We start from the raw sequence: 12605 nt of genomic DNA, 5'->3' as shown, positions 1-12605 counted from the left end.
ACAGAGGCTTGGAGCAGTGATGTAATAGCTAGCATCAGTAAATGTTGGGTAAAACAAACAAAAAGTAGCGGAACCACATGCTAGTTTGCTAATGTGTAATTAAGCATAGAGAACATTAAGCAGTCTGATGGAACCAACAGGTGGCATCAGAACAACACCATTATCATAAATATAGCATTCAAGAAGTAAAATAGTAGGTAGTGATATCTAGGAAGTACAGTAATACTTAGGACAAAACTAAAGCATATTAACTATATGTGCACTGGTATGTAATTTAGCACATGTAACATGTGCACTGCCAGAAGTATGGCCCTATAGGTGCAAGCAGAATAACGTGTCTCATGAAAAACTGAATGATGCCCTGAAGAAATTCAAAGGTGCGGTGCTTATGCTAGGAAAGTGAACATAGGCGCCGGCCGTTGGATAAGAGTACCTGATTCTCGGCAGCGTATGGGTATCGTTGTCATACTTGATAGCTAAGGATCATCGATGGTGCTCGTGTTGCGGTTGAGTTTGGGCTGGCTGTCACCATCGCTGAAGCGGCTCCGGTGCTAAGGTTGCGGCGCCTGTCGACATACAAGAAATCTCATCTGTCGTAAGTGACCCGTTCCATGATAAAGAGAAAAACCGAAGGAGAACAAATCAAAATAACCTGATGAGGTTGCGGCGTCTGTAAAGCAGGGCCGGTGGAGTTCAATATGGCGTCCGTGGAGCGGGTCCGGTGCAGTGGAGTACAAAGGAAGAACAGCCTCGCGAGAGGTGTTCTTGTGATGGAGTGTAGATGAGCTAGGCTTCGATCAGATCTCGGATCCCAGATGCCTTCCTATTGTGGTGACTATCTCTATTTATAGAGGCCCTGGTCCTCTTCCCAAATATTGAGCGGGAAGGGAGCCAACAACGGCCATTTTGAAAGGGGACAACTAGTGCAAGCTATCCTGACTAAAGGTGGTCTTCGACTGCCAAAGGCACTCGTGATGACGTTGTCTTGGGCTCCACGGTGACCTCCGACCTGTCGTCCTGCTGGTCTTGGTCTCGTTGCACTGACAGGGAAACCTTTGCCTAATGCCTTGGTACTCCGCGCCTACGCTTGCCCCCTTTGCACCAAAGAGGAAATGAGGACACTGTGAAGGCTTCGGCAGGCGCATTGTACAGTGCTTTCGGTGAGGCGGATCTGTTGTGGTGGACGAGAGCTTGTATGAAGGGCCAGCGAAGAGGCAGACGAGGGAGTTAGTGAAGGGCCTACACTATGGTGGACGAGGGCGCCGGTTAAGCAGATCCGGTGTGGTGGACCATGATGGCGGTCAAGGAGATCTAGAGCGGTGGACAAGCCAGTCGCTGAAGCGGCTCCAGTGAAGTGGTGAGTTGGCAGTTGGGGGTTCCAAGGTGCAGAAGGCAGATCCGGCGGAGTGTGAGCTCCACCGCTGCGGCGAGGACTATATTCAGCGGCGTTCCGTGGTTGGGGGGGTCGGGGAGGGGAAGGGGAGGAGCTCTCGGAAAGAATGTTGGTGGCAAAGAGGGGAAAACAATGGAGTTACCAAAGCAGCCCTTTTCCGTTCATGTGGCAGGGGTAAAACAGGAATATCGCAGGACTAAACTTTCGGGCGCGAGATATTTCAATGAGAGCGGGAAGTTTGAAAGCTTTTGGTGCCTGAAATTATATTCTGCTCTTGTACGACCGACTATGATATCATGGCCGAAAATTTGTTTGTTTTGCACGCAAAAAGAGTGCAAGTTTTCAAAATCAATGTCTCCAACTCGAAACTTAGATTGTCCATTCAATTCAAATATGGATCATTGAGCTACTACAAGCAAATACCATCATACGGTCCAATTCAAATGAAATTCCAAATGTGTTTATCCTAAATATGATGACAAAAGCAAAAATGTGTATGTGTATGAATAAAGTGGTTGATTATAAAGTTAGAGCATGCCAGTATGTGTATATCTCTAGGTTTGATATATGAATTTGAAATCACGAAATCCCGGCTTAAAAAATGTACCTCCGTTTAAATGAATTACATAAGCTAATGATGGAGTCGAATTCCAAAATTCCAATCTTAGGTTTGTAATTCCGGTACATCAAGGTATATCACGCATGTTCAAAAGTATCGTTATCTCATAGTCCAAACTGTGAAACAAATTGATCAACCATGAGTGCACACACTATTGACCATGTATATCTCAATTATGCTAGTCCCTCAAATACAGACACCTTACTCTTTATCTGAAGTCGACCCCCCCCACACACACACGCACACATAGAGAAGTCGTTCTCTCCCCCAAACACCAACACACGATCACATTAACACCCCTATCTCTTCTAAAGTCCGGACCCCAATATAGGTCTCTGTCACTCTGCCTCCCGGGCATGCACACATCTCTTCCTCCACTCTCTAGGTCTCCCGGCATCTCTCTTTCCCAAGCACATGCACTATGTAGAATGTATCTTTCCCATACACACAAAACTTCGCCCCCAAACGTCCATCTCCCTAGTTATGTGGTTCCCACACACTCACCTCACACACCACCCACACTGCAAACAAGCACACTTTCTCTCCTCGTGCACCACTCTCCTCTTTCTATCTCTCCCACATATGGACCCGCCCCAGCTCCTTCCCTGTATACATGTATGTCGTGACTCTTTCCATAGCTCCCTAATGTATCATCGTTCTCGATCTCGCACATTGTTCTCTACACCATCTGTTCCAGATCTCTCATGAAGTCCCTATCACACACACGATGACTCGCTTCCCTTGCGTCTCCGTACATAGGCCAATTTCGAACAACATCAACATTGTCTCCCTATCTATACGCCATTTATGCACACAAATGACCCCTCTCTCCCCCTCTCTTCCTCTCTCTCTCTCTCCGTCGCTAGCTCTCTCTCTCTCACACACACACCCCTCTGCCACACACACACCCCTCTGCCACACACACACTCGATGTCTCTTCCAAATAGTCTGCACCCCCCGCCCGCACCCACGCTATCCCTCTACTACACATGTCACACCATTCCCCCTTCCCTTATACTAGGTTTACATCATTAGTGGTCTCTCTACTCCACATACACACACTCCCTCTCACACACAAACGCGTGCACAAACACACACAGACACGCACAAACACCCATTTATCTGGATCCTCATATCTCCCCATATTTGCATGTGTATCTCACACACTCACTCTCTAATTATGTATATGTGTCTCCACGTTACACAACACAACACCCCATATACATGTCTCTCTCTATCCTCCACACACATAAACACAAAGAATCTGTAATCATTCCCTCAGTCTCTAGACATATCACACATGCACTCTCTCTCTCTCTCTCTCTCTCTCTCTCTCTCTCTCTCGCAAACACGCTCAACAAGGGTTTCCCCATGAATAACTTACCGTCTATTCATGAACAGTCATGGAAGTACGACGAACACGAGACATGAAAAAGAATAAATCTACACGTGCTTAGACCACCTAGTTTGACTACTAGGACTAGAGCAAGCCAAAAAGCGCGCCGCCGTCACCCCCTCCTTATCGGCGATGGGAAAACCTTTGTTTTACACAGTCGAGAAGTCATTGTGCTAAGGCCCCACATGCTGAGGCGTTGAATAGAATGTAGATGCTAGTTTACGGAAACAAGTATCGATAATACGTTTGTATCTCCATACTTATATTTCTTCTCTTATAAAAAACCAAGTTGGTGATGCTGGTACGCGTGCCATCTTGCAATATAGACCGTCCGATCTATATCTGACGGATGGAAATTAAACTAAAATATACCCGCACCCCTCTCCACATTTGCAGACAAGGCCTTCCCTTGTTCATCCTTATCTCCGACAACCTCATTGTTGAGCAATTAAGAAAGGAAGCCTCTAGAACAAACTGGCCTAGTGGGTGCTGCCGGCGTCATCAATCCCCATGCCTCCACTCAGTCCGACCACCAATCACCACCACGCCCCACTCCTCTTCACCTTATCTCATATTTCTTGGGATATCATTAGTTTTTACACATGGGATTACTCCTGCATGGGTCAATCACAACAAGTGTTTTATAAAAAAATGCATCTTGATGCTCCGTGCAATGCACGGATCTTGCTAGTACTCCTATAGAAGACTAAGTTGGTGATGATGGTGTGTCTGCCATCCGTTGTTTCTGACCATTAGATCTACATCTAACGACTATGAGGCAAGTTGTTGCCTTTTCTCACAAACATCCCACTTGTCTACCAATTTGCAGAAAAACCCATAATTAGTATCTTAAAACCAACCACATCCCTCCTTGACCTCACCAAAACAGCCCAAGGAATATATTCTAATTGAAACATAATATATCTCTAGTGATATATGTATATCAAAGTTAGAGTGTTTTGCATCAAGTTTGTGAATAAGTATTATTCTAATTATGATTCGTTGCAACGCACATGAACATTGCTAGTATTTCCAACCATGCATTTTTTTCTAGTATTCCATAGTTTCGAGTTTTCCATCATGATATTAGTCACTCATGGTTGATATTTACTTTCAATCATGTACACATATGCACTATGTAACTAGCCTTGCGTATTGGCTTCCAAAGCTTAACTTTCACTCCTACTTACAATATGTAGAGTATTTAACAAAAAACTACCACTTTCAACCAGCCCTAGGAAGAATCTATTGTACAAAAAATAGCAAAAACATACCCAAAATTTCTTAATCCACGCCAAAAACTACTACCTAGTACTCCTACCGACTAGGTTCGTTTAAACCCATTTATGATAGGGTTGGCCCACATGACCGTGCTGATGAGGCAACTTAAACCAACACATTTTGTTTGACCGTTGACATGAGGGACCCACATCTGACCTTCTATCCTGTTATTCCCCATCAAATCATTATTTTTTCCTGAACATTACTTCAAACAGTACTGATGCATGTTCGTCGGTGGCGCCGGTGATGAGCGAGTTGGTCGCCGCTCCGCTAGACGGGCCGGACGCCGCGCTGGCCTCCGCACGGGTTGGCAGGCTGGCCCGAGTGTGACTCATGAGCGAGCAAGCAGCCGCACTACCCTTCGCTCGAGCCAGATGGCTGGCCTTAGCGCGGCACGCGCGAGCATGCCGGCGCGCCACCATGCCAATCTAGCTAGCAAACCTTGTAGACAAGCAGCTGGACGGAGCTATCTTGGCTAGCTAGTGGCCGCAAGCGCCGAACGGAGCTGGCATCCGGGCTGCCGCAAGATTAGCTCCGCACCATCGGCGGTTTTGACCTCGTCTTCTGCCGGCGGTGGTAGCTGCGTCCCACGGCCGAGGATGACTAGGTGGACGGGCCGGAGGTAGGAGGTCACTCGGGGATTTTTGTGCAGACTGACATGTAGGTCCCACAAGTCATAACGCCCGATCGAATAGAAAGCGTTGACTTAATGGGCGACATGGGCCCTGTCAGAGGTTAGAGTTAGATTCTAACCCTGAACTAACTCTAACCAAAGTAGTGTTTCGATGGCAAGGTTAGATTGACAACAAATGTATCCAAACAGGGCCATGGGTTGAAACGTGCCTATAACGGCACTTTGTAGAGTAGTCGTTTCTTGGTAGGGCTGTTTGGTAAGAGCATGTACAATGGTTGATAAGGTAGTCTTATCTTAAGTCTGCCACATATGCAAGTGGTAGTAGTTTCTTGGAATTATTAGTGGTTTTTTGCATTATTAGGGGTTTCTTGTGAGGAACAATGTACTACTAGCGACAAAAGGCGATTCTAGGTTGCGTTGTACTCCAATGAGTACTAATAGTGGTCGCGGGACTGTATACCTTGTTTTGTGGGTTCGATTCCGGCCAAACACACGGCGGCCTTTTTTTTAAATAGTAACTTCGCTGCGAGCCAATATTTTACACGAGTAGTTTGAGTTTTGAAGTCAAACGGACGTGCGGCACCACAATCTGGGTGCACTGGATAGCCTAGCCACGTGAACGGGTTTTCCTTCGCAGCATCCCATGGCTCGCGTGCTCGCCCTAGCTGCACCTCGCTTGCAGCTTCCTCATCAGCTAGTAGCATATTGAAACTAACGCCTCCCAATTAAGCCCGAGGAGTCGGAACAGCCTGGCGGGGCATTGGGAACTGTGCAATATGGCTCTGTACGTAAAGTGCTCTCCTACTACTCTGTAGCTTGTGGTGTTGCATGCATGGACTTCACTCCATTATCGGCTCTATTATAAAAGAAATTCCTCTTGACGTGTTTTTTTTAAACGGAGGCAAAAGCTTTGCTTCATCTCATTCATAAAGAAGGAACTACTAACAAAGTTCGACGAGATCCATTACACCTCCACAAATGGAAGCGAAATCCTAGTCTCGCTGTATCAAATAACTCAAATGTTTGCCCCGCAGTAACCATCACTGATAAACAAGCTGCTAGTGTGTGCGCGAGAGGAGCGGCTGAGTAGGCCAGCTACATGAGAGGAGCGGCTGAATAGAGCATCGAGAGTACCCACTAGGCCACTACGCAGGTGTACTTTCCCTACATTGATAGTACAACGATGGTTCTAGAGAACAGTAGTACCCTGCACTTCCAACTGTAGCTCCTTGGCCCTGTGATTCAGGAGTTCAAAACTGGTTGACTATACTAGACTAGACTATAAGTACAGTACATCGCACTACTAGTTGAGAAAAAGTAGTACTAGTACTGCTACAGTACGAGTACGTACTCCTCTGTCACATAATGTAAGACGTTTTTTGACACTAGTTGGCATGTACAAAAAAATAGCAAAAACATACCCAAAATTTCTTAATCCACGGAAAAAACTACTACCTAGTGCCAAAAATTTCTTACTAGTGCTATTATTTACAGTATAATGCAATCACATAACGTCCCATAATGCTAGTACTAGTAGTAAATAATAGCCTCACCCCTTCACTAAGGAACGAGCTACAGTTGGAAGGGACGAGGCCCTGCGGTTACTACGCTCTTATCTCCTCCTCGCCAGTTCCCCTTCCTCCGAAGAGAAGGCAGTTCCTCGCTGCTCCCATGGATTCGCCAGGCGGTTCTCCTCCTTGTCGATGCTGGGAGACCTTGGACAACGATCCTCTGGGAGAAATCGTATGCTGCTCCGACGTCCTCACCACCGCAAGACTTGGTGCTTCCTGCACCAACTTTTCAAGACGGTGCTTAAACAGGCTTGGGAAAAGGCCATGCTTGTTGGTCTTCCATGCGTCCTAGAGGAGAAGGTTCTTCTATGGGAAAATCCTTCGAACAGTCCACCGCTCCCTGGTCATGGTTGCATGTTGACTCTGCTAGAGTTGCCGACGTTGAGAGGTAGTCAAATTTTGTCCGATGAGCAGGTCAGTAATGGAGTTTGATCATGTAGTACTTAGTTATTCCATTTCCATGCCGTAATTTCTCAGCTGCCCACCGTCTTATATATAGGTTTGGGTCGGTGCCAACGAAGATTGGCTTGCATACCTCCGGCCGGATACCACCATCATTTTGCATAACATCCACAGCAGTGCGGCTGTTCCGGTAGACCCCTTCTCCACAATTGGGATCGGCCTTCCGGACTGGCTGGGCTTGAATACGTATGACGATGCCTACATGAGATTGAAGAAGATAGCAATTGCGGCCCCGCCAACAAAGCGACGCGGCTATGACGATTACTATCTCATCGTGGTGTTCGACATAAGGACTGCCATCAATGCAAGAGGCAGTAACGGCAGAGGCTGGCGCATGTTGGCGGTGGCAGATTTGCAACCCTACATGTTCGAAGATGCCGTGCGCCATCTAGGCCGCATCTTCGTGGTGACAAGCTAGGGGACTTGTTTCATCTGGTTGCCATCCTACGGTACAGGAGATTACAAACGGAATGCACAAACCATCATTTGCATCCCTAACGGTACTCCATTAGTTTGCAGGGACCAGTCATCCCTCGATCAAAATAAGATCACCGATCCTGGATGTGCATTTGCATCCGCGATTCGGTCTAACCTGGAACCTTGTAGCTGACTTTGGCATATTGGGATCAACTATCTTAGCAGTCGTTATCCATGGTACCACTGATGTGCAACATGGTCACACAATCTACCACGATCGGACCGTCACCATCTACCCAGGTATTCCATTTTTTAACCCTCTCGCCTTCTCTTTCATTTTTGTACTAGTACTTACTAGTACTAGTAGGAGTACTTTTTACCTTGGAGGACGCATATAGCTAGCTAGGCCCTTGAAGACTTGAACCCACTAGCTGCCACCATTTTTGTTTTTCCATGTCTTACTATCTCATCCATGTAGCCAAGAGTGGCTATATATAATAAGCCGATTATTTTACTTCCTCTATGCCGGAGTAATACTATTTGCTGCACAGTATTACTGACCGCCATATTTGAGCACAACATTATTATGCAAGGACCTTGACCATGTACGTCACCATGTGTCCAGATCTGAGATGCCGCGTGTACCAGATGAACGGCGCCGAGTTCGACCCCCGTGATGCTATGTGGGTGCCAAGGAACACTCTTGGAGAGTACTCGCTTTTCATTGGGGACAGCTACCCCATTGTGAAGCGGATGCCACCTTTCGTGCACGACATGGAAGGCCTGCCGTTCATGAAGCATGGTTGTGTCTTCAGTGCGCACCGCCGGATGAACGACATCAACACGCTATCCCTGATTTATGCCGCTACAGCTTGGATGAGTCTCCATCGTGTGGAACCGGACTAGAGAGTTGCGATAATGATTCCCGTTGCCCACCGCTATGGATCGTGACATCCATGAAGAACACCTGGGACTGGAACCTGGAGGAGGACATGTATCCCATCTATAACGTGTAAGTGGAGTACGGGAAATTGTGAACGGTAGCCCTGTGAATATATGTAGACTAGTCATGCACAAATTTATCACATGAATTGGAGATAAACTTTTGTGGCTTGTTGCATTTGTCCTTTAGGATTTATTACTAGTAAATGTGTTATGTGTACCTGCAACTTGTGTGGTTGTTGCACGGGCTCCAACACGCTCTTTCAGAAAAGAAAGGTGGCACAACTTTGGATATACGTGACGTGGCGGCATCATACAGTAGCATCGTTCGCTATAGTTATAGTACACTCCTACTAGGACGACAACTCCTATAAAACCTTGCGCTTGGCTATTTGCCTCTTCGCGTGGTTCAACAGTTCGTACTCGTGTGAACCTTGCACTTGGCTCTTCGCCTCTTCGGAAGGTCCAACAATGATGATACTACAGTACAATATGCTTCTGGCAATCTGACACCGGTTGAACTGCTGCGCGTCCACCGCGAGGGCGAGGGCGAGGGAGAGGGAGAGGGAGAGGGCGCTATAGTCAAAACCCTCTCCTTGTCCTGCGAACCACCGCGCACGTGGGCGAGGGAGAGGCGTAGTAAGCAAGCTTCTCCTCGTTCGGTGAGTTGAAGGGACACATCAAAGCAGTACTAGTACTAGTCCATACTGCATCCTTTCCGGTTAATATGGCTTAATTGGAAACGAGAAAAATACACTGGCGGTCAACGTATGTAACAATACGCTCTTTACGGTCACTGTATATAGTTTTGCGGTGATTATACAATCACTAGCTCATCGTAGAGCACCGTATTGCACCCTACCGACCGGCCACTTAGTCGACGTGGCACTTTGTTGACTGGTTAAATTGTCACCTAGTTTCTGGGTCCCACCTGTCAGTTGGTAGAGCAAAGAAATTAGTTAAACAAAACTTTATGCAGGGGTATAGGCTACATGTCTATCCTTAATTACAGCATGCGACGGCCTTCATTTAATGTTCTTCTCTCAAATTGTCGCATGCACACATAAGTCTGCTACTTTTGGGCGTAACTTATGCCCTGGTCAATGTGTAAATCTCTAAATGTACAGTCTTTCACGGACGTAGGGAGTAGGTTGAGCACTTGAGCGTGAGCGTGTGTGTTGCGTCGTGTGCTGTGTGTCGCATGGGTGCGTGATTGTTGCGTGCATCCATGTGTACGTGTGAGTGTTGCATGTTGCATGCATGCATGCCTGCATGGGGCTTACTACCTCCCATTGACATGTACATATTTCAAGCTTCCCCTGTTCCCTCCATATGGTGATACTCCCTCTGTTCCCAAATACGGAGTAAAAGCCTCCCTTTGTTCCCAAATATGGAGTATTTGTCTTTCTAGAGATTTCAACAAGTGACTACGTACGGAGCAAAATGAGTGAAGTCAGCATAGAGGCATAGGGATACTGTAGAAAGGAAGTCTTCGCGATCCATTATTCCCAATCTCGGTCAGAGAGAACTATTCAACTAGTCTTCGCAGTGAAGTGACATTACACACTGCAGCAGATGGGACACTTAATTAATAAGCTGAACCAGCATGTTGGTGTTACTAAATCAGCCTTACCCAATACTGCCATCATGTTTGCCAATAGAGCACGCTTCCGCAAATATGCCTACGCACCTCTGTCCTCCATTAACCGACATATGGGCCCTCTTGTGGTATACCCACATGTCATCGGTGTAACTATTTACACTCCGAAGGACGGTATATCCTGGTAGTAGTACTAGTAGAATTGAGATGTAATGCACTTTCTTCCCCGTCTTCCACTCTTCTTCCTCCTCTCTTCTTCTTCCTCCACTCTTCCCCATCATTGGCGGCACACCATTTACCCCCGCTCACTGCTCGCCCGCCCGCGCCATCTTCCTTGGTAGCTCGCGCGTACCATATCCCCCTGCTCACTGCTCGGCCACACGAAGAGAAGCTTCTTCGCTCGCCTACCCGAATCCACTTCCCTGCTGGCTCGCAGGCACCAAAAATCCCAATGGCAGAACCGACTGATACGCAGAGAAGTGATTGGAATTCCCTCCCCGATGTTCTCTTGGAGCAGATCTATAATCGTATGGACCTACTCAGCACCGTCCGTCTGGCCGCGTGCTCGGTGTGTTTGTACCGTCTACTCGTCTGCAACCGGCCGACTCTTTTCAAGACACCCTACTTGGTGATGCCTGATCCTCGCAGGTGGCCAAGACACCGACTTGACGATCCTACAGAGGTTGCCGTGGTGCCCGTCGACATGCTACCACTACCTGTCCACCTGTCCTTCATGCGCGGCCATTACTGGGCAGGCATGAAGGCCAACTGGATCATCCTCATCCACCAATCCGGTAGTCCGTGGCGTCTCGTGGATATCTACACCTAGCAAGAAATCACCCTTCCATCATTGGATACCGCCGCCATCGAGCCTCGCGGCCCGCCGGACACTCCTGCCTACTACGCACGAGACGCGTGATGCTTTTGGCTCGACCTTTGTTTGCTGAAAATTGTAATTTGCGAAGTGCCCACACCATCAGAAGACTACATGGATTAAAAGCTCATTGCCTTGTTCTATATGGGATTAGTCTATCTGGAATATGGTCGCCATATATGGTTATGGCTCATCGTCAATCCTGTTGAGGCAACATTTCTGTCTGATGATATAGTGCACGATGGCATCATTTACGCGGTTGACGCACAGATTGGCTGCCTATACTGGTGGAATCTATCATCGTGTAATTATTCTATCTCATCTCATCTTTACCTTATGAGTACGACTCTTCATTGTTACAAATTTAGAATAGATAGTATGTCTATAACCACATCATTGATATATGTTCCTCTCATCTATAATACCTAAATAGTTCATCCCCACTATCCTATTTCTCTTGACATGCAGCCTATCCACCTCACCACTATGCCACATCAACGTTTTTTCTATTAACATGCACTTTTTTTCCTCAAGAGAACTCTGCCTAGCGTTTTACCATCTTCCCATCTACCTCTCGATCCTCCAATGAGGCGGCTCAGTAGTCAAATTTGCGACTGACCACCCGCACTCCATCCCTTGCGTTGGCTGTTGGCTCCACCTTCCACGGCTCCTCGGCTGCTAAAAACGCTAGCACCAACACAGCCGCTAGATCATGCAGCACCTTCCCATTGCCCTTCCACTTCTTGATTCACAAACGGTTCGGTCTCCCCCTCTCTTTCTTATAGGTTCGCCCAGCTTGCCCTCGTCCTCCTCTCCCCGTGTTTGTCACTTTGCCTCCGTTCCGGCTACAAGGTAGCTGCGCGGCCGCTGGGGAGGTCGTTTACGGCCGGTTCCGACAGAATCTGTCCGGCCGCTGTTGGGGTTTCAATCTGAATTTGACTTCTTTTTTTGTTCTGTATCCGGCAGAATCAAACTGTCCGCTGGTGGGTTGCCAATCTGAATTTGACTTCTTTTTTCGTTCTGGAACGAATGCATTGCTGGGTCGTGGGGCAGGGCCTCAGCCATGGCGTGGTGGTCTCTATTTGTTTTTTGCCTGGAAGGTCACCATGTCATCTAATCGTGAATCTTTTTCCTTTTCATCATGGAATGAACACATTGGCGCTAGTTGGGCAGGGCCAGAGGCATGGACATTTTTTTTCATGGAAGGAACACCCATACAGGAGTCCACCGGGTCACCATGTCATGGAATTCCAATCTTCTTCTTTTGTAACACAGGGTATGCAATTCTGCACATCACTCTTATCTTCGTATCCTAATATAGATAGTAAGATGCTTCTCCATGCCATGGAAACGAATCAATACGATGATTCTTGTCTGTATCTGACGAGCTAAGTGAGTAGGCGATGCCTCCCAATT

Source organism: Triticum dicoccoides, chromosome 4B, assembly GCF_002162155.2.
Source record: "Triticum dicoccoides isolate Atlit2015 ecotype Zavitan chromosome 4B, WEW_v2.0, whole genome shotgun sequence".
Classification (NCBI taxonomy): domain Eukaryota; kingdom Viridiplantae; phylum Streptophyta; class Magnoliopsida; order Poales; family Poaceae; genus Triticum; species Triticum dicoccoides.
The sequence above is the reverse complement of the archived record's forward strand: the minus strand, read 5'-3'. Positions refer to the sequence as shown.